General features: G+C 41.6%; 2 long non-coding RNA genes across 3 annotated transcripts; one reads left to right on the top strand and one right to left on the bottom strand.

Annotated features, from left to right (window-relative positions):
- Positions 1 to 8,468: 8,468 nt before the first annotated feature.
- LOC135295482 (uncharacterized) lies at positions 8,469 to 13,626 on the bottom strand. Its single transcript, XR_010357595.1, has 4 exons — positions 13,554 to 13,626; positions 11,125 to 11,260; positions 10,050 to 10,235; positions 8,469 to 8,548 (listed from the first exon to the last, which is right to left on the bottom strand). It is a non-coding gene; the product is annotated as an uncharacterized LOC135295482 (long non-coding RNA).
- A 50-nt stretch (positions 13,627 to 13,676) lies between these two features.
- LOC135295481 (uncharacterized) lies at positions 13,677 to 19,321 on the top strand. 2 transcript variants are annotated; one of them, XR_010357594.1, is made up of 7 exons: positions 13,677 to 13,795; positions 15,265 to 15,431; positions 16,353 to 16,559; positions 16,643 to 16,734; positions 16,867 to 17,075; positions 17,262 to 17,345; positions 17,877 to 19,321. It is a non-coding gene; the product is annotated as an uncharacterized LOC135295481 (long non-coding RNA). The 2 variants fall into 2 exon arrangements; XR_010357593.1 differs by having other exon boundaries at positions 16,867 to 17,345.
- Positions 19,322 to 20,180: the final 859 nt, after the last annotated feature.

Raw genomic sequence — 20,180 nt, 5'->3', positions numbered from 1 at the left:
CCGTAGTATACTTCTCACACAAAATAACAGGCAAATAAGAGAAGAGGAGAATGTATTTTTTGTGGTGTTTATGTCACCGAACATCTGGTATTACCTTTAGTTTTAAAATCCTTCTAGAATGTTAGAATTTGTAAAATTATTTCAATCAAAAGGCATTTGGTCTCGATATGTATAATAGTAGCTCACTATTTCCTGAGATTTAAATGATGCCATTTACAGAGCAAAAAAATTTTCAGAGGCAGTGTAGGTGGGGTTTAGCACCAGGTACCCAGAACAGGGGGTTAAACCACAAAAACAAAAACAAAAACAAAAACAAAAACAAAAACAAAAACAAAACAAAACAGAAAAATCAAAAAAAACAAAAAAGAAAAAACAAACAAACAAAACAAAAAAAACCCAACCAAAAAAACCCAAAAACTTAAACCATGACAATCTTCCACTATTTTAGGCTTGTCAGCACAGATTGTTCACAGAAGCATTGTTTCAGACTAGGATAGATATAGTGATAGACACAACTCCACACTCGTTCTTCTACCTCTGTAATGAAATTAAGGCAAAGCATTAGGGTTCACAAAACCAGCATGCATTATTTGGGTGCAAGTAACCCTATATCCTATGGATGTAAGTATTCTGGAAACAAGTGGTGATGCGAGTGCTGGGTGTGTTGCTTGCAAACAGCATTGCTGCAACAGAACTATTCCAAACAAAAGTCCACACATGATCCTTGTACGGTTGTTCTTACTTCTTACGGGTTTTTCATGGCTGCAGCCAGCTGGTCCTTCCCCCTCCTCCTCCTCCCCCCCAGGGCTGGTGCGTGGGGCCCAGGAGGTGTGTGGAGGCCATGCACGAGCAGGGGCAGCTGCTGGCACCAGGGCCTGGCCCACCACGGGGCAGGTACCAGAGCAGAGATGCTGCCAGAAGCTCCTGCCCGGAATGCCCATGGCAAACTGGGGTGCACTTGGCCTCAGCACTACAAACAAAGCAGAAGATCGAGGATCTTTGTCTGTGGCTGAGTGCTATTTGAGACCGTGAGCTTCACATTTTCTAGCTTTTTCCACGACCACAACAGCTAAAACTTAATTCCCTTTTTCATTTGTTAACCGAAGCTGGACATCTGTCTTCTAAAACTTGTGTTTGAATTCCCCTTGTGCCCATCTAGTCTCCTCCTTCTCTTCTCCTCTTCCTCCTCTCCCACAACACTCCAATGCTCAAATTTAGGAAGATTTATGCCTGAGCTGCTGGAGCTGGCAGCATTATATTAGTAGCAGAAGGTGGTATTGGAGTAAGGGCCAAAGCAATGCAGAATTGCAGAAATGGATACAAGAGCAAAAAGAAAAGAAACACCTACCATACGGTACTTTGCATCAGAGCTGGCTGCAAATTTTTCACTAAAGCAAATTTTCAGTGAAAATTGTTATTCCTTGTTTGGGCCAAAGACAGATTATGCATGTGAGGTGTCCACTTTTGCATTTGTCCTTAAAATAAATGTGAACTATGGAACAAAAGATATTACAATAAGCACATATTCAGTTTTCAGCCAAATTGTCTTTGACAAAAATCTGTCCATTCCCAGGAGAGAAAATAACCTTTTTTTACCCAGTCCTATTTTATAAGCCTACAGTATACAATACCTATTGTTTTCTGTGTTGTTAAGCCTCCTACCATGGTTCAGTATTGCAGCTGGCTGTCATGCTTGTGTTTGTACACTGGATATCTGTGGGGTAGATTACTTCATTATTTATGTGTATCAATTCCCCATTTGGAAAGGGAACATACCACACTTTGTCTGCTCAGCTGATAAGCATAGCAACTACTGTCTCTTACTGTGCTTGGGTACAGTGCCACTTAAAATGGGTCTTCAGTTTCAATGAGCACTAATGTTGTGCTAATGTCATGCAAACAATACAGAATAATAGTCTTATTAAATTAATATCTTATGATCTGCTCCAAAGCAGGCAAAGAAGCACATGCTCAGGTTATTTTTTTCCCCAAGAACAGGCCTCATGAAGCAAACCTCCCTGGTTCTCTGACAGTGGATGATGTCTATAAATCTTTGTGAGTCCATGCTGTTTGCTGAGCAAACAATGAGGACGGGGTATCCTCTCAGATTATTTGTGCACTAGTGACAGAAATCACATTGATATGAGGCTAACTGTACTCATTCGTTCCTGTTCCTCCAACAGCTCCCCAGACTATTCTCAGTCTCTTTTTTTACTCCTTTCTCAAAAGGATTTTATTTTTGCACTGTCAGTAGAAATGGCCATCACACAGTGGTGCCATTTCGTGGCAGCTGCTTTAAACATGCTTGCCATCAGCAGATCTGAGCTGAGGTTCACCATGGAGAGGAACTGCATTGGCAGTAATCTCTGTGTGCTCTTCCCAGAACAAACCAGTCTGAATTTATCCACGCACAGAAGAGAGGGTCTGGCAGGAGAGGTCCAATGAGGCCTCAGCAATGCTTTCATGTCCCATCCCCACCACAGGGAATGCAAATGTCACTTGTGTGCAGGAGAGCTGGACTTTCCAGGTGGCCCTTCATGCAATGACAGCATCCTGAACTCTCAATGCTGCCGCTGTACAGCACCAGCAGTGTCTCCAGCCACTTGTGTCCTGCTGAGCAAGTCCATCACACAACATTGCTGCCAGGGAGGCATAATCCAGCACAGTATCACCATTAGAAAAGGGGAAACACTCCAGGAACAAAGATGAGGAACAAACTGAGGATGATACAGTCTGCTTGCTTTATTCTACTCCCCACTTTCAGGTTCTGATATGGCTCTTCTGCTGGTTTCCCCCTCAACCTGAGCCCTCACACTGTACAGACCAAGGGCAGACCAAGGGCAGAAACAGTATGATCTAGGACTCATCCCTAAAAAGAAACTGGAGCAGTTTGGTGCAGGTAAGTGCCCGGATAGCAAGGGATGATACAGAACTCACTGCCTTCCCTGTGTATCTCAAGTCTACATATCTGTAGCACCTGGCTTTGGTTGCATCTCTGAACTTTGCCTAAAGCATGTAACACTCATGAATCTGCAAAATTGGACTGGAAGTCTCCAGAGGAGAGGATTACCCAGGAGAATTTTAGTATTTCCTGCTTCCAGTTGGGCTGGAACCAACACAAAAACAGCTATAACAGTATTTGGCTCTGACATGCCTGGTCCCAGCCAAAAGGCAGGAAATTTAGAGGTATGTAAAGATGAAAAAAAAAAAGATGGGAGATTGGGGTGAGGAAAAGAGCTGAGCTTTTGAGAAACTGAAGGACAAAAAAGATGAAGTTCTGTCAGTTCTTATTTGTTTCTGAAAGATTTTGCTAACCTGCAAGTCTAGGTCCTCTCCTCTGAATAACACCTGGACTTTTGTACAAAAGAACAATCCCTAAAGGCTAGATTTCAGGCCCTTAGCACTGTTTTATACCTCCCCAGAATGGAATAAAACTGCCAAGTGAGACTGGGATTTAGCCCAGAGCTTGTATTAATTAATTTATTTATTTAGCTGATAATTACAGGCTTCCTGGGCTTGAGTCTCTTTACACAAGTACTCTTTGGAGACCTCTAAGGAATTCAGACTGAGGCATAATCTTCTCACTGTTCTTCAGCAGATCTGGCAATAGAAGGACTGCAGCAACCCTGTGTTATTACAGATCCATGCACAAATTTAGCACTTCAGACAGAAACCACCTATCAAGACGAACAGTGGGAACTTGCTTTGTGCACACATCTGGAAACAAAGGGTTTAGATGTAGCACTTGCAGATTTTTGCTGCCTGTGACCTCCCTTACCAGCACAACAAATTGCACTTTGTCAAGGAAGAAGTTGGGTTTGTACATCTGTGCGGCATGAACACAGTCTCTCTGACTGCTGGCTTCTCTGCACTGTTGTATGCAAACAGAAAACAGACCCTTGTAAAAGCCAGCAACAACTTCAGTAGTAATCACAAGGCATCACCAGAAGTTTATACCTACTTACAGCACGGTGGCCATGCAGATCACCTGGAAAGCCCTGTGGCACTGGAGGTGCTCAGCCAGGTGCCTCACCAGCCTCTCTGGGACTTGAAGCAGCTCATCCCAGCTAGCACTGCACCATAGTGTCTGCATTGACCAGCACAGACCCTGCCTGAGGCTGGCTGCTCTATGGCCACGTTGTCACTGGCTGCTTCTTCCCACTCTGATCCCACGCAAAATTTATGTTCTTAGGCCCAACCTACATATATTCTGTATTTTTTCCTTTACTCTAGAGCTGAATAATCCAGTGTAGACCAGCTTCAAAAAGCTCTTATGTGCTCTTATAACCTCTTCTATTAAATACCCTGAGCTGTTAATGGTGGTTCACAGCAGGGGATGAAGGAGCATCCTGATTCAAGCTATATGTGCCTGCAAAGAATGTAAGTGCAGCACCAAGGCTGCTGGGCAATTTGCTTCTCCAGCTGGGAGAGAAGGTGGGCAAGGAGAACAGCTCTGGCCAACATCTCTGGTAACCCCAGGCACCAGCTGGCTCTCTGGAATCTCTGAAAAGTTCTTACTCCAGGGTCTTCCCTTCCCACAGCCCTCTGACAGATGGGACAGCTGATAGTTCTTGACTCTTTGTATATTTTGGTATGAAGCTCAGAAATTTGGCCATCCTGCTCTGATGAGTCAGCCCACATGCATCTTGATAACTGGGGATGTTCATCGACTCCTGAAGAGACTCCTAATCTAATTAGGTTCTCACTAGTCATAAATTTGGAATTGTAACAGAAAATTTAAAAAACTGAGTGTTTCCAACCGGGGGTCATATCCCTGGAAGATAACTGCATAAATATTTGCATAAATGGTCATCTAATTAGGTATATGTTTACCTGAACCCTTTCCATTATGGGAAAAAGAACTTATAAAATTGGTCTTGAGTGATAGCTTGCTTAAGTTTTAAAGCAGTGACCAAATGAACATCCTTTTAAAACCACCTCAATCCCAGTTTTCATTCAACAAAAAAGGGACAAGCACTTTGAATACCAAGGGCCAAATTAAAAATTAACCTTCTAATAAAAAGAAGAGAAAAAAAAAGCCTTTGTCTTAGCTCACAAATAAAAGCATAAATGCCCTTGGTTTAACCTTTCATCTAGCTTCTTACTCACAATATGTTTACATTGTCACCCAAATACTTGAAGAGGAAAACTTTCCCCCAGGATCATGACCTCCTCTCTGTTCTCTGTGGTCCTGCACCCAGATTCACATTTCAGGTGAATACAACTCCCACTGCACGTGCTACCAGACCACCCCACTTTTGTCAAAGAAAACAGGCAAGGGCTTTGCCTTCAGCTGTCTCTTTTTACTGGCACCTTAACTTTGACATCTTTCACCACCTGGGGCTTAAGAGACTTCTTGTAATTGAGAAAGGGCAAGTCCAGCACTTTTTTTCCATGATCCTGTGCCATGCAGGTCCCACTTGGTTATCAATGGCAGTGTTATGAAAGATCAGCAAGGCTAAACACTTGTTAACTACTTAGAGGATTTTTTGGCTCAGCAAGTAAATCCTTCAACAGTTCTGCTTGCTTATTCTGCTATCCCATTAGACAGCATAACTTTGGGGCTAGACAAGAAGAGTTTTCACAATCCTGTGCCTTTGCAAGCACAAAATCCTGAGTGTTTGGGGTGCAATTCTTGCACAGCTAAGATGACACAGCCTCTTCATGCACAGCAGGTTTTCCCTTTCCAAAGTCAAAGTACAACTGACTTTGTGAGTGTAAAGGATCCTAAGGACTACAGCAAAACAGATAATAAATAATAATGTCACCCTCCCACACACTCTGGGGGCAGGAAAGCAGGATGATGATTGTTGTCACTTCTTATTCTTGGGGAACGCCTACCTCCCTCTCCTTCAGAGCACTGAGGTATCAGAGATACAGAACTAGATCTGTTGATGCCTGGGGTTAGGGGGAAATTCAGACAGCACCATACCATGATGCCTTTGGCCCAAATTAATCTTACTTAAACTCCAGTTTAGTCCTTGTGCACCTTTAGACTGAAACAATTTTGGGGTCCAGCAAGAGCTAGGAAACCTTGATTTAGACAGGGCAATGGGATATAGGTTAAATGAGGATTTCTTTGGCTGTGAAGTTTAGAAATTAAATCCTTATATGCATAAGGCAAAGTGACTATAAATATTCATCAGTACTCTTCCTCCCCTTTCAGTGAGATGAGTCCTTCAGCCTGGACAATAGATTTGCAAATTGCCAACGACAAGGAGAAAGCTTCCACAAACCTCAGTAGCACCTATCGTGTTTCCTTGGCATATTGAAAGCTGTGGTTATGTTTTCTTCATTCTCCCAGTCTTTCCTTTATGCAGAATTTCTACTGTTTGGATCTTTTTCATCCTTCCCATAGCAAATATCCCTATCTTTAGTTTCACACCCACTTCAAACTCACAGTTTATATCTTCTACCTTTCTTTGTTCAGTTTGGACCCACGTGACTAATACCAGTTCTTTCACTGACTGCTTTTTCCTTCTTATAAAACTTACAGAAAAAAAAGCAAGAAAGCACCTGTTGTGGTTTCACCCCAACCAGCAGCCAAGCCCCACACAGCCACTCACTCACTGCCCCACCAGCAGGGCTGGGGAGAGAATCAGAAGGGTAAAAGCTGAAGAACTTGTGGGTTGGAATAAAGATAGTTCAACAGTGAAAGGAAAATCTATGCACACAAGCAAAACAAGGAATTGATTGACTGCTTCCCATGGGCAGGCAGGTGTTCAGCGATCTCCAGGAGAGCAGGGCCCCATCACGTGTAGCAGTGACTTGGGAAGATAAATGCCATCGCTCCAAATGTCCCCCCTTCCTTCTTCTTCCCCCTCTTCTAATACTGAGTATGATTTCACACAGTCTGGAATATCCCTTCGGTCAGTTTGGATCATCTGTCCCAGCTGTGTCTCCTCACAACCTCTTATGCAGCCCCAACTTCCTCGCCAGTGTCTCAGAATGAAAAGCAGAAAAGGCCTTGACTATATATAATCCTTGCTCTGCAAACAAAAACATCTCTATATTATCAGTTCTGTGTTCAGCACAAATCCAAAACACAGTGTCATACCAGCCACTATGAAGACAATTAATTCTACCCCAGCCAAAACCAGCACAGTATCAAAAAATATAAAAAAGAAAAATGTCATGAACTAAAATGTAGCATATTCATTTTAGCCCAGTTTCTTAGTAAAGACAAATTTAACATTTGCTCCATTATTTTCATCATTTCTGCTTTATAACAGAAGCCACTGATTAATTTCAATAAAATTTGACATGTGTAGAGAAGTCTCAAAATATTAAGTTCCAGCAACTTTGAAATGTTATATAGTGCAGCTGAAGATATAATTTCAGCCACTGAGAAATCAGAGCTAAAGAGAGGAAAAAGACCCTAAACAGCCCTTTTGCCTTTGGAAAAGCTGCAATAAGAGCTGACCATTGCTGAGGCCATATGCTATTTTACTAATACTTTCCCAGGTTTCCATTTCCTACCTTTAAGACATGTGTCTCATTTGTTGGGGTTTTTGGGTTTCTTTCCCTCATGTTCAGAGAAAGCACTGTTTTCACTTGTTGAATGTTTTTATTTTCCCTTTCATAAGCCAAATATCTGGTCATCTCAATAGTCTTGTGGGGAGTTTGTCATGCATCATGCTGCACAAAATCACAAACTTGGCCTTGATTTTTAGACCATTCACATACTGATCTATTGTTTCTGCATATCTGCAGGAGTCTGATATCTGGTAATAAATAAAAAGAGATATCCAAATGTCACATATTTCTTGGAGCTGAAATAGGCCTGGAACTGATCCATTAGTAGAGTTAACTTTGCATTATCCTTTTACATTGCAGAACTGAGGCTACTATCAATACATCATGCCCAGTCACGTGAGGGAAAGCAGATGCTTGTCATTTCTTTCCTCACCATCTTGCTGGTACATAAATACTGTTCAAGCATTTGTCTCCCTTTTCTCCCAAGTTAGGATAAGACCTCTGTAAAAAAACCCAAGTTTTGTCAGGGTGCCACGCGTCTGCTCCCTGCCCCATCACACCAAAGCAGTACCAATGCAGCTGCCCTGGGGTCAGAGACACGGTGTGCAGGAGCAAAGGCAAGGTATGAACTGATGTCTTGTATGTGATTGCTGCAGCCAGGAGCCGAACTATGAGACTGAGGCCCTTGACATAAATACAATACCATGTCAACTGTTACAATCTGGTTAATCTGGTATCTTGCAAGAGTTGTGCATGCCAGTATAATGCGTGCCTGTGCTAGAAAACCAGATCATGCAAGAAAAGGGAGCCAGGAGAAGGAGGGCTGCTAGCACACTGCTAAATAATCAGTGCAGGCAGACACCATCATGTTCAGCATTGTGGCAGCTGGTCAGCCCATGGGCTTAACCACAACCAGCTGATGTGATGTTAAACATTACAGTCCCTGTCTGTGTTCAATGTTTAACAGCATGTTTAGCATTGTCTTAGTTACCAAGATTCCTCGGGGTTGTGTTTTATCACGATGAAATTTTCCAGTGTGGAAGAGCTCCAAAAGGCTAGTGTTTTACAACCACTGGAACATAAGACAGAACATAAAGTGTCAAAGAGGAATAGATGGGTTTAGCCGGTATGCTTGCCTTGTGGCTATAAAGAGATCTTCCTCCCACACATGATATTGCCACAGGTGTAATCTGGGCAGAAAGATCCTTTGTTTAGGATGGAGGCTCTGATAGCAGGCATTTTTCCGTCTGGGCTTCTCCATCTGGAGCAGTCTCCACTATATTTGTATGAAAAACCTCAAACTCACTGACTTGGGGGTATCCTGGCAAGGTCCACCTCTTTTATAGTTCTTATTGAAGATGACATGTTGAGTGAATCAAGATTTCAGGTTGAGAAAGCCTTTTGCTTTGGCAGAGGAACTGTTCCAGTAGGGCAAATTAAGATACTTGGATTTTTATCCATAGCTCTGGTGTGTATTTAAAATAATTACCCAGGTGTGGGGAGCCATCATGATGGGTGCTTTATAAATAAGTGGAGAAATAGGAAAAGATAACACATCATGTCATCATATAACTCCTGGAGTCTGAGTTCTCCACTCAACCTCTTCCCAGATATTTAAGGAGTTATCTAAGAACTATTCAGACCCAAAAATAACCTTGGAGAAGGTTGGACCTAGGTTGACAAGCAAGTTTTGGATTTGCCACCTTTATCTATTATTATTTGTTAGAAAATAAAGTCAGTCTTTGATCAGAATCTTCCTTAGCTTTGAGAAATTATGAGTATGCTTAAAAATGGATCTTTGCCTCCTCCAGTTTTTGTCCCCTGGACAGATGGATTCTAATGTGATTGGTCCTCGGGTTCTTGGCACAGTTGTACTGCATCAGGTTGCAATGGATCCTTAGATCCTTGACAAAGGCTCCTCAAGGGACTTTGAAGTCCTCATGCCAAATATTGCAAAAACTGTGTAACTCTCCAAAGTTAAACCTCCAAACAATACATCCAAGTATTTCCTGTGTCCATCTTTGTTTAAGAAACAAAGGAAAAGAATGGAGAACAATCCACTTTCCTGTAACATTAAACTAAAGAGGCAAAATCAGGGAACATAAAATTAAGGCACCTATCACTAGCGGCATGCCATCCCACAAAGCTGATTGGAACACACGTTTTATAAAAAAATCACTGAAAAACGTTAATTGGAAAAATATTTTCTGCCCTTACCTTTGCAATCATACTGGCTATGCATAACAGGACAAACCAAAACAGATTTGTATTGGCACAGGCATTCTCGGCTTTTGAGGAAAATAGGGCAAATCATACTTGGTGGCTTGATCCAAAGCCTATGAATGTCCGTGGAATTTTGCCTATTCACTGCATCGGGTATAAGACCAAGCCATAGTATTTTAATGCAGTCACAAGCAAAATGTAAATAAATTATTACCTTAATCTCTTGCCTATCTCTGTAAATTGACCATGTAAGGTCCAGGCACCAATATTTATACATTTTATTTAAATTGGTTTGGCTTATTACTATGATTTTGGTTACTTCTTTAGGAATAAGACAACTTTTCATGTACCTCTGCACGTCCCAAAGGTCTCTTTCTTTGAGCAGCTCTTTTTAAAAACCCTCAATGTTGGACAGTCGTCTGATGCAGATAGAGCAAACTGTTTCATTTTGGTCCTTTTCAGCAATTCAGCTGCCAGATAAGACTCACCACAGCACTTTTGTCACTTGTACATCTACGTCAATGTGGCTTCAAATTCTGGAAACCCAAGACAGGAAGGCAGACTCTTGTGAATAGCAGTGATGTTCATGCTTTTCAGTGGGGGGAAAAAGTCAGACAGAAGCCCGAGGAGACACCCAGCCACCCTTGGCTCTCCTCTTGAGAGCCACCACTCTCAAGAATAGGTCCTGCAAGGGGAGCAAAGTCTGTAGGAAAAGTTATGGGTTTCTTTTGTTTTCTTTAATTAATATCCCAGACAATTACAAGAAGACAATGTCTGATTTACTGAGCAGTTGAAATATTATCAAGGCTTCTATCACAGCACTGTCATGTATACTGTTGTGTCCTTAAAAGGTACCATCTTCAGGATAGTTTCAGTAAGTGAAAGGCTTGGAAGCTATGTAAGGTAAACAAGATGGTTGGTTTGTTGTTTTTATTCCTGGTGTACCCACATTTACAGCTGCCAAAAAGCTGGCAAACTTTTGCCTCCAAAAATAAAAAGTGATTATACTCTGTCTAACCAGCTCTACCCTTAACTGCACCACTGCCTATCACAAAGAGAAGGACACATATGTATTTTGTGGTATTGTTTTTGGAAACTTTCCATTCAGGAGTTTGCAAGAATAATCTGGGTGTGGAACTGAAGTTTTATGAGTGTGAACTCATGGTCCTATAGAGCTCCCAACTGTTATCTTTGCATCTTTCTATGGCCACTGGACCCAGATTTTTTTCTTAATTCGTCAGAATATCACTATCTCTCTCTAAAGGACTGATTCAGTACCACTGACGCCTGTAGGAGCCTCTGCACAGGATTCCACTGGCAGTAATGATCAAGTCCTTTGAGGAATGATGATCTTTCCCTAGGAGATCAGCTTCAATCAGCAGAGGAAGGGTGTGTGCAGTTGTCTCCACGTTCAACTATGTTTACCTTGCCTCAGACCAGTCCCTGTGATTCTTCTTCAACATTTGCTTTGCCCAGACTTTTTCCACACCATTAACAAAGACAAACTTTGATCCAGTTTTCAGACTTCTGTGCAATTTTGAGTGGGGGTCATATAATAAGCCTGTGACAAGAAGAGCAGGAACATCAGCATCACTGGTTTGTTTAGGTATTATTTCTGGCTGAAGACTGAAATTCTAGCCTGTCTTCATTACACATATATGTGAACAGATCTGAGCCCCATCCAAGGGTGTCTCATGCCTAGTTCTCAAATGCTGAATGAATGGCCTCTTACATTGGACTTTATTTTCATCTAATTTTGTTACTGCTACTCTCTCTCTTCATGCCTATGTTTCTCACCCCATCTTTCTGCATCTTACCACTCGTGCCTTTCAGTGTCAGGCACCAGGGCTTGGGTTTCACAGGGTCCCTGATGTGCCTACAGATGTTCAGCCCTGACCATGATTTGGAAATCATGGCACCATCAAACACAAAGAGTAACAGCCCGATGGGTGATTTCAGACTTTAATCCCACAGCAAGGGAAGAAGCCCTGGATGTGTGCTTTCTTTGCACTAGCATCTGAATTTTCACTGTCACTAAGGAATCTACAGAATGACAGAGGAACCAAAGTCATCCTGAGTGGTTCCCTCTCTGCCCCTCTTGGTTCTCCCCCACCTCTCCCAGCAGACCAGGCAGATGTGCATGGCCACCTGGTGACGTGCAAGATGCACAGGAGAACGGGCTGGATCTCAGTTTTTTGTGTCTCTGCATTTCAGTTCCCTGCTAGCAATAAGGCACTGACAACGTGTAGGCTTCCTGGCTAGTTTGTTATTTAGAGCATCAATTATTTACAGATTACATATGTTTCCAATACCTTTGGGCTGTTACCCAAAAAGGCTGTGCAAATTTCTGAGTTTGAATCAAGTATAGAATTTATGTGACTAGCAGAGTATACTCAACAATGTTTGTGGAGATAGCAAAATAAACTCATGCCAGCAACCCAAAGAACGGTCACAATTCTAACCCCAGGATAAACTGAGAGTTTCACATATTCTTTGTGAGTAAATCTTTCCTACAATGTTTCTCCAAGTTGTGAAAAATGGTCACTCTTTTCCAGGAAAAAAAAAAAAAAAAAAAAAAAAACAAACCTCTCTTGCTAACAAAATTGTGAGAAATATTTAGAACAGCCAAGTAAAAATTATGTCAACAAAATAAAAAAAATTACTCAAGCAACCTCCAAGCCACAGGTGCAGCTGCTTTATCCTACTGATATCAGTTCTCTAAAGAATGGCATGTTTCATAAATGAAACACTTCTTTCTTGTAAATATGTTAATTGTCTTTTGACAAACCAGAACTATCTTCCCACATCTGGACTGCCCCAAGCCATGGCAAGGACACCACATTTTTTCAAAGTCTCACCTACTGTCACGCTTTTTAGGCATAGCATTGCTATTTCACTGTATTTTACAGGTCTCAGCAGAATAGGGCAGCAAAATATTAGCCAACTATCACAGACAAGCAGTTCTTCCTTGCAAAGCCTTTTCTACACTCAAAATTGGACTGGTTTAACTAAGGTGTGTTTTAAAATCAAATTAGTTAAGCCAGTGCTATCATTGGAATACTTTTAAAGTTGTGTTGTATTGATTTAGCTTAATGTGATCAGGAAATGATTTATACTAAATTGATACAGAGCAGATTTAAATAACTCTGAGTGACCACATCTTGTACCAGTTCAAGTAAATAATTTTGGAGTCAATTTTATATGGCTCATATCCTGCTATTTTGCCAAGGAGCATGAGCTGAAAGAGTGAATGAAAAAAACATATAAAGATACCTGATTCATTACTGCAATACTTCAGTGTAAGTCTGCTGTTGTAGAATTGTAGCTGGCCATAGTAGTAAGACCCAGAATGCATTATAGCTAGATAGTGCCTCCTCTAAGCATTTTGTAAGGTTTCCAATCCTAAAAGAGGATGAGCTATTTTGGACATTTGGGTTTTGTTTGTTTGGGGTTTTTTTAACAGGTCTGGCAATAGTTCTCTGAATAATTTCTTGAGTTGCATATTCATTTTTCACTTTTTATTTAAAATTTCTGAACACTTCTATAATTTCAGGCTTAAAGAAAACAATAACATTAAACCTTACTTGACTCCTTTTAAAAATTATTGCTTTCTAATCAAGGTTGACAGTCTTTCCTTTCTTACAGAAATGAGGTAAGCTCATTTTTATAAATAGTGTATTTCCATCCAAGATCTGCTCTTTTCATTCTGCATAGGAAAGAAATAAAGGGGGGTGTAGGGATATTGCCTTTTCAAATAAAATTTCCCCAAATTAAATCCTACAGAAGCTTAAGATCTGACAGAGGTTTCTTGTGGTTCTTTTACATTGTAAAAACTGAGTATTTAGATTACTTACATAAGTTTTAGTCGCCAAAAGTGCTGGTTATAAAAAATGAATTAAAAAAAAAAAAAGAGAGAGAGAGAGAACTCTGAAACAGCTGTAGCACTGTGTATGAGTCACTTGGACTGTGGCAGAGATGTGAGTGCTGAGGTAGGAGTAACACTGCTCTGTGAGCTCACCGAGGCACCTTGTACCTCCAGGCAAAACGTGAGCAATGTCTGCTGGGCTCACAGAGAACAGCCTCTGCTGAAAACCAGGTAAGGCACATCAGTGGTTTGTTGAAGCTGGTGGTCACCAGAGAGCCCGTGGGTGAAACAGCCCATCCAGCACTGTGGGCAAACAAGAACTGGTGCTGCAGGGCTGGGTGTGTGTGTTGGAGGGTCTGTCCTGGTGACCTGCGCTGGGAGGGAGGAACTGGACATTCTCCAGACAAGTGTGGGCCAATGGAGATGGGCAGAAAGATGAATATAATAATGATAAATTGAGATTTTTGGGAGCTTCTCTACAAACCAGCACAGATAGCTCTGTCACCCACACCCTAGCAAAAATTGTCATTTATCTCTGGAGGCAGGCAAGCATGTTGCCATGAATTACAGCAGTTTAAGCTCACATTTGCACTTGGGAGCTGGTAATTATTTACCAAGAAGTGCAATCATTACTGTCAGGTGATGATGACATTTCTCCCACTTTACCCATTCAGTAACTTTTTGAATACTCTGTGTGAAGTCTTTGTGGGGGGGTGGAATGAGGAGCACTGGCTTCCCTCCATCACTGCTACCAAAAAGGGTGTGTATTTTGGCAGTGGTTTTGCTTGGAATATTCAATTCAGATTAATGTCATTTCAACATCTACTATCCCAAGTGTGTGGTGGTGCCACTAAACAAACACATTTCCAAACTATGAAGTGCAGGCTGTGTCATTCAGCACAGGAGTGAAGTGATTCTTATCTGCCTCCCATGTGTGTACCTTTCAGATTAACTCCACCAAAACCAGTGGCATTACAAGGGTTTAAAAGCAGCGACAGTGGGAACAGGCCCAAGAGAGGCAGTAGATTATCAGGCCATTTGAGGTTGGAAACTGTGTTTGTTTGATCATCAATAATTGTGTTAAATAAAGATGTAGCACCGTATTCTGGTTGAGACCACCCAGCCCACTTGCACTTCTCCACTTGCACAAACATGGGGGCAGCTGGGAGATGATGGGAGGAGAAAGTCCTTCCCCGGGGCAAACAAAGCCAAGCCTTCCACCAGTGACTGCTCTCCCTGCTCAAGGGGGCTATCTTTTCTGGAGCTGTGTGAAAAGCAAGACCATGCTATAATGTCTTAGGATGGAGGCCGTCCTGGGAGTCTGATGTAGCTGTTCCTTCTTTTTTAATCTAATTCATAGCAACCACATATGTCAATCTCCACAGTATTAATTGGGGATTTCCTACCCTTATGAAGCTAGTACATTATTTAGAAAAAGCCCTCAGATTGCAGACAAGGAATACACACCTTCTGCTATTTTTCTTCTGTCCCTTGCATGTTTACTGTGTAAATTGTAAATTCAATATGTAAATATGTAAATTGTATATTCAATGCTACTGCTGAAACTTTCTTTGGTTTTTCATTATATCATCCACATAATTTTATAGGTATACATGTCTTCTCCATTCTTGCTGCCTGGTTATTTGTTTACTCGCTCAGTGGTGTGTTGATAACCTTTCAAATTTCATCTCTTTATGAAGGCATTTTCAGTCTTGGGCAGAGGAACATCCTGAAAAGAGTATTCATGCCAAGAAAAAGAGACTAATTTTATTTCACTGAATCATCAAATCTCTCAGAAAAAAATACAAGCCTCATCCTGCAAGAAACTACAGATGGACAGAACACATAGGGAATTGCTCCTACACAGGTACAGCTTGCTACAGCCTGGTCAGCCCAGCAGTGCCATTTTCCTTTGATCTTGGCCAACTCAGTGAAAATCCCTGCTCTTGGGCAATCCTGCTTTAGTGTCAGCCTTTGCTCCTAAGATCCCCATTCAGCCAGACCCTGCTCTGAGAGCTATATAAATATTCAGTTAACAGTGATTATGACTTTCTCAGGGTTTGAGTCCCTTACTTGAGTTACTCCTAATTGCCTGCACTATATTTTTGCTTTCTCAGAACCTGGCAGTGTCTTCATGACACTATGAAAAAGCAGAGCTAGGCAGAGAGCCCAGGAGATGAGCCCTTGTGTTCCCAGTGACTGCACAGGTTTGCTGTATGGATGCTGTTATTCATGTGAATAGATTACTGTTCCATTCCTGTAATTTAAAAATTTATCCATCTTCATGGATCTTTTCAGGCATAATATTTCATATCCAGGTGGTTTTCTTTGTACTTTCAAAATAATTAAATGTTGTAGGGGAGCAGGGAAATATCTGCCACTGCCTCTAAAAATGTTAATTGTTTTCAGACTGTATTTCTTGAAGAAATAGCCTAGTATATGCACAGCATGTCAGAAGGCAAGTAAACATTTTCAGGCAGAAGAACTAGCATTTAAAAACCATAAAATAATTTATTAACAAAAATGCAATGTGAAATACTTTACAAAGTAAGTTCTGGCTTCCTTTGTATTTTTAAAGCATAAGAAAATCGACCTGTTTTCCCTTCACGTAATATCTCCAGTTAGCCACAAAGAGGAAGTTCACTATCAAAAAAAATACCTGAAGAAATGTCACCATAGATAGGAAAATTGAGCAAGAAAAAAAAGCCTTTCTCCTGCTCATTATTTTGTCATATTGACAAAGATTTGTGATGTTACCTAAACAGCCACCCTTTTGATTTTTTGCCAGGGACTTTTTCATGCCAATGCCTAGGTTGGTGCTGTCCCAGTGAAGCAGAGCACCCTCAGCTCCTGGGGCTCTGAGCCCCTCTTCTGTGCCTGGGCACTCCCTCACGCCGGTGCTGGGTTGTCATCTGGAGCAAAAGCCTGTGCATCCCAGAGCTTCTTGGGAAGTGGGAATGTGCTTCTACATATACAGTCATTGCTAAATCTAGTGGTGAGTTACTATGCAGACTTTCTGACCAGCTGTAGCTTGCTATTTGTATGACTCTGTTATTCCTGGCTCATGTTTTATTTCAGGGACATTAACCTGCCTGTGTGCTTCTGCTGGTGACTTACTGGTAACATTCTGTGCTATGCCAAGCTCAAGAATCCTCAGTAAAAGACCCTTTGTGAGTCTTCATTTTAAAGCTTTTTTTGTTTGTTTTTTAATGTCTCCTTTTCTTTCCTGCCCTCTCCTGTACCTTCTCTCTTTCTCTTTTTCCCCCTCTTGTCTGTTACTCTGTTTTTTGTTTCTCTGTCAGAGAGGGCATCCACACCAGGAGCTGGGTAAGGACATGTCACCTGTAATCTCTGCACTGCCAAAACCCATCATTAGCTTGCTGAGAGATCCAGTGACCAGCTCCCTTTCCACAGAAACAGCCCAGACAGAAGCATCTCCCTAAACTGGGAACCAAGGCTCCAACTGAAAGCCTCGATTTGTCTAGGTCCCTGTGAGTTGGAAAGAGAAGAGGTAATTAGGCAAACCTCCTCAGCTCACCATCACCAGCACTAGCAACAGGTTGGATCTAATTCTCAGGCTGAAACAGGGCAGGGCAGCAGATACAAATCTTGATGTCAGCTGGAGTCATATCAGGATGCTCCGGCCATCCCTCCCACCATCAAAGCTACAACCAACCTGATTCCTTCCTCATTCTAGCTAGGAAGAGGGAAGAGAGGAGCAGAGAGGAGGGGGAGATTGTCAAGAAGAAAAGCAAGCAAGGAATAGCAAGAAAAATAGCAGGTAAAGAAAGAAACCCATAAAGAAACTGCATGTTTCTCTTAGTTTATTTACTGTATTTCTCTCTCTTTCTAGTTAAGTCACACTAACATGATCAACATTTTGCCTGGTTTTTCACTCCTGATCATTCAGCACCTTTTTTAAATCTTCTAAATCAAAATATTTTTCTACAAATTACATATTACTTTTTAGAGCATTTCTCCACCAAAATGTAACCATGCGTGGTTGAACACGATAAAAAAATTACATGGAAATACGACTCTGGGTAATACAGCTAACAGCTCTATGATTTTCTCTGGTAGAGAAAACCATATCAAACTAGCAGTGCTTTCCGTTAAACATTTGATGCTAAAGGTACCTGACAGCCACGAGGTATTTGGTGTTGGATAGTTGTTTACCAGGGCAAAAATGTCAGATGGTAGTAGGTCAGCATCAGGAGGAATTAGACCTGTCATGCTGTTAACCTTTTATGAACCTGGAGACAGTAATTTCTCCTTTCTGTGACTTTTGTAATTTGTCTGCTTTCCTCAACAGGAGTCCTCAAAGCAGGGAGATGAATGTTTCATGTTTATACATTACCTAAAATGCGCCAGCCTGGATTAAAGACTGTATTGCAAACACTGTATCATTGCATCACTATATTTGCAAACACAAATTGCCCTTGGTAGCATAATTCAGGGGTAGAAGGAGGTGCATGGGGTCAAAGGGAGAGCACAGCCACCAACTTCTGCATACTCCTGGCTGGCCAAGGAAAGCCTATGGAAAATAACATGTGGTGGGGCTTCACATAGGAATTTTCATCCACAACCTTCTTGCTGCTCTGAACTGGGCTGTGACTGAGCAGGACTGGTGGCAATGATCCCCCATCTCCCTGATGTCTGGGAAAGCTTCCCACTATCATGTGATTTCCTTCTGCCAGGACCATTACTGTCTTCTCTTTTTTAGTGCCACTTCTTTTGGGAGACTTTTTTTGGGCAATTCTGCTTTCCAAGCCATCAAGGCCTACGTTTCACAATCTAAATAATTTATGTGCACATAACTAAAAGCACAATATGCCGTTAATCTCCTAACAGGTGTTTCTGCTTCACATCTCTTTATTAACAGGAGAATTTAGGACATGAGACTTTAACCCCAAAATTGATAACCAGCACGTATTAGTTGCAACTAGCAAGCAGCAGGCTTCTTCCTGATGTTCAAAAGCTCATTTTGGGCCATTCACACGGACATAAATACACATAATTTTCTTCTGTCTGTTAGCATTCACAGTTTAAGATGTTATTCATCTACAACATCCACAGTTCATTGTTATCCACTGAGGGATTATCTGTCCAGGAATAAAGCCTGAGCTGTGAAGATTTGCACTTTGTTGGAGCATGTGTGACACTTCCTCTCCCAGCAGACTCACTGGATTTCTGCTCAGGCTGCTCTTCCCAACCCTCTGTACTCTACAGTGACTAAAGGAAATACGTAGGAACTAAGCATCCCTAACACAACTACTAGTGAAATTGGGATGAACTTGGCCAACTTGGGCTCTCATGGGCTGCTCTTCACCTAGAACACAAGAAAACAGGCAGCCAGAGGGAGGGTGAGTGGGATTTTCTGAAATTAATGAAAGAGATGAAATTTCCTTTTTGGTTTTTTTGGGGTTTTTTTTTAAGCCAAAGGAATAGGCTCTGACCTGGTGGAAATTCTGTGACTCAGGAAAAATTGGCAAAACCCTGACATGCTTCACATTTCTGACCCATTTGAGCATTCCCATCAGTGTCATCATCACAGAGACAGTCATCCAACTAGAGAAGAAAACCATACCATGTGGCTTACAGTTAGCAACATTTTTCAAACAACTTCAAGAGAAATAGTAATGTGCTTGGAGAGTTTTCAGGGTGAAATATATCAACAAAATTATTCAGTAAGAATTATTTTTGCAGTACTATTTACTGTCACACATTAGTATCAGGAAGTAGAAAAGAACATGTGGGACAGAGAGCCAGGGAGAAAGAAGAGAAGGCAAATCTCCTCCCACATACCCAAAAGATGCACCATTTCCGCATTTCTTTAAGCTGAAAAGAGCCCAATAATTATGATTTCACATTTCCAAGTGAACTAAGCCCAGTACTACACAAATAGCCTCACTGTAGTAATATGCTGCTAGCCACTAATCCTAACCCTGAACACACTCTCCAGAACTGATCAAGCAGACTGCTAGCACTAATTCTGGTTGTGGCTAGCCTTCTGTTGAGTTTTTATTAACTCTGTATCACCCAGGCCTTCATTAAAATTATTACCCTTTTTATCTTTTGATGTGCTCATCCTGACATGTTTTGAATAGTCAAAACCCTGAGACTGTATGCTCACAAAATGGGATAAGATTCAGGGGCACCAGCTCAGAGTCTGATTTGTATTGGCTCACAAAAGAATAACATCTTACCGATTTTTATTCATGTAAGCCTGAGCCTGCTATGGTTTTGCCAGGAACAAAGCTGCTGTGTGGCCTTCCTGTGAGCAAGAGTTGGCTCCTGGGATAGACAGTCCAAATGCCTGCAATGCAGGCCAACCTGAGCTCCGTTCCCAATGAGAAATGAAGCAAGATTCAACTGTCTTGACTAGTACTTTTCAAGAGTTGTAAGACCTTCCCCTAGAAAGCACCTCACGTGTATGTTGGTTTAAGTTGACAGAGCTCAGAAATGCACAAGGCCAGAGGAAGGCTCAGGCTGACTCCCTGAAACCAACTCTGCAGAGGCTTTGTTGCTCCACCCTTCCCGTGAATGGACACAGAGGTGTGTTCAACTTGGAAGATGATGAAGAGCTTTAAGTTCAGTGACCCTGTCTATGCAAAAG

The sequence above is a fragment of the Passer domesticus genome, chromosome 2, assembly GCF_036417665.1.
Source record: "Passer domesticus isolate bPasDom1 chromosome 2, bPasDom1.hap1, whole genome shotgun sequence".
Lineage (NCBI taxonomy): Eukaryota > Metazoa > Chordata > Aves > Passeriformes > Passeridae > Passer > Passer domesticus.
The sequence above is the reverse complement of the archived record's forward strand: the minus strand, read 5'-3'. Positions and strand labels throughout refer to the sequence as shown.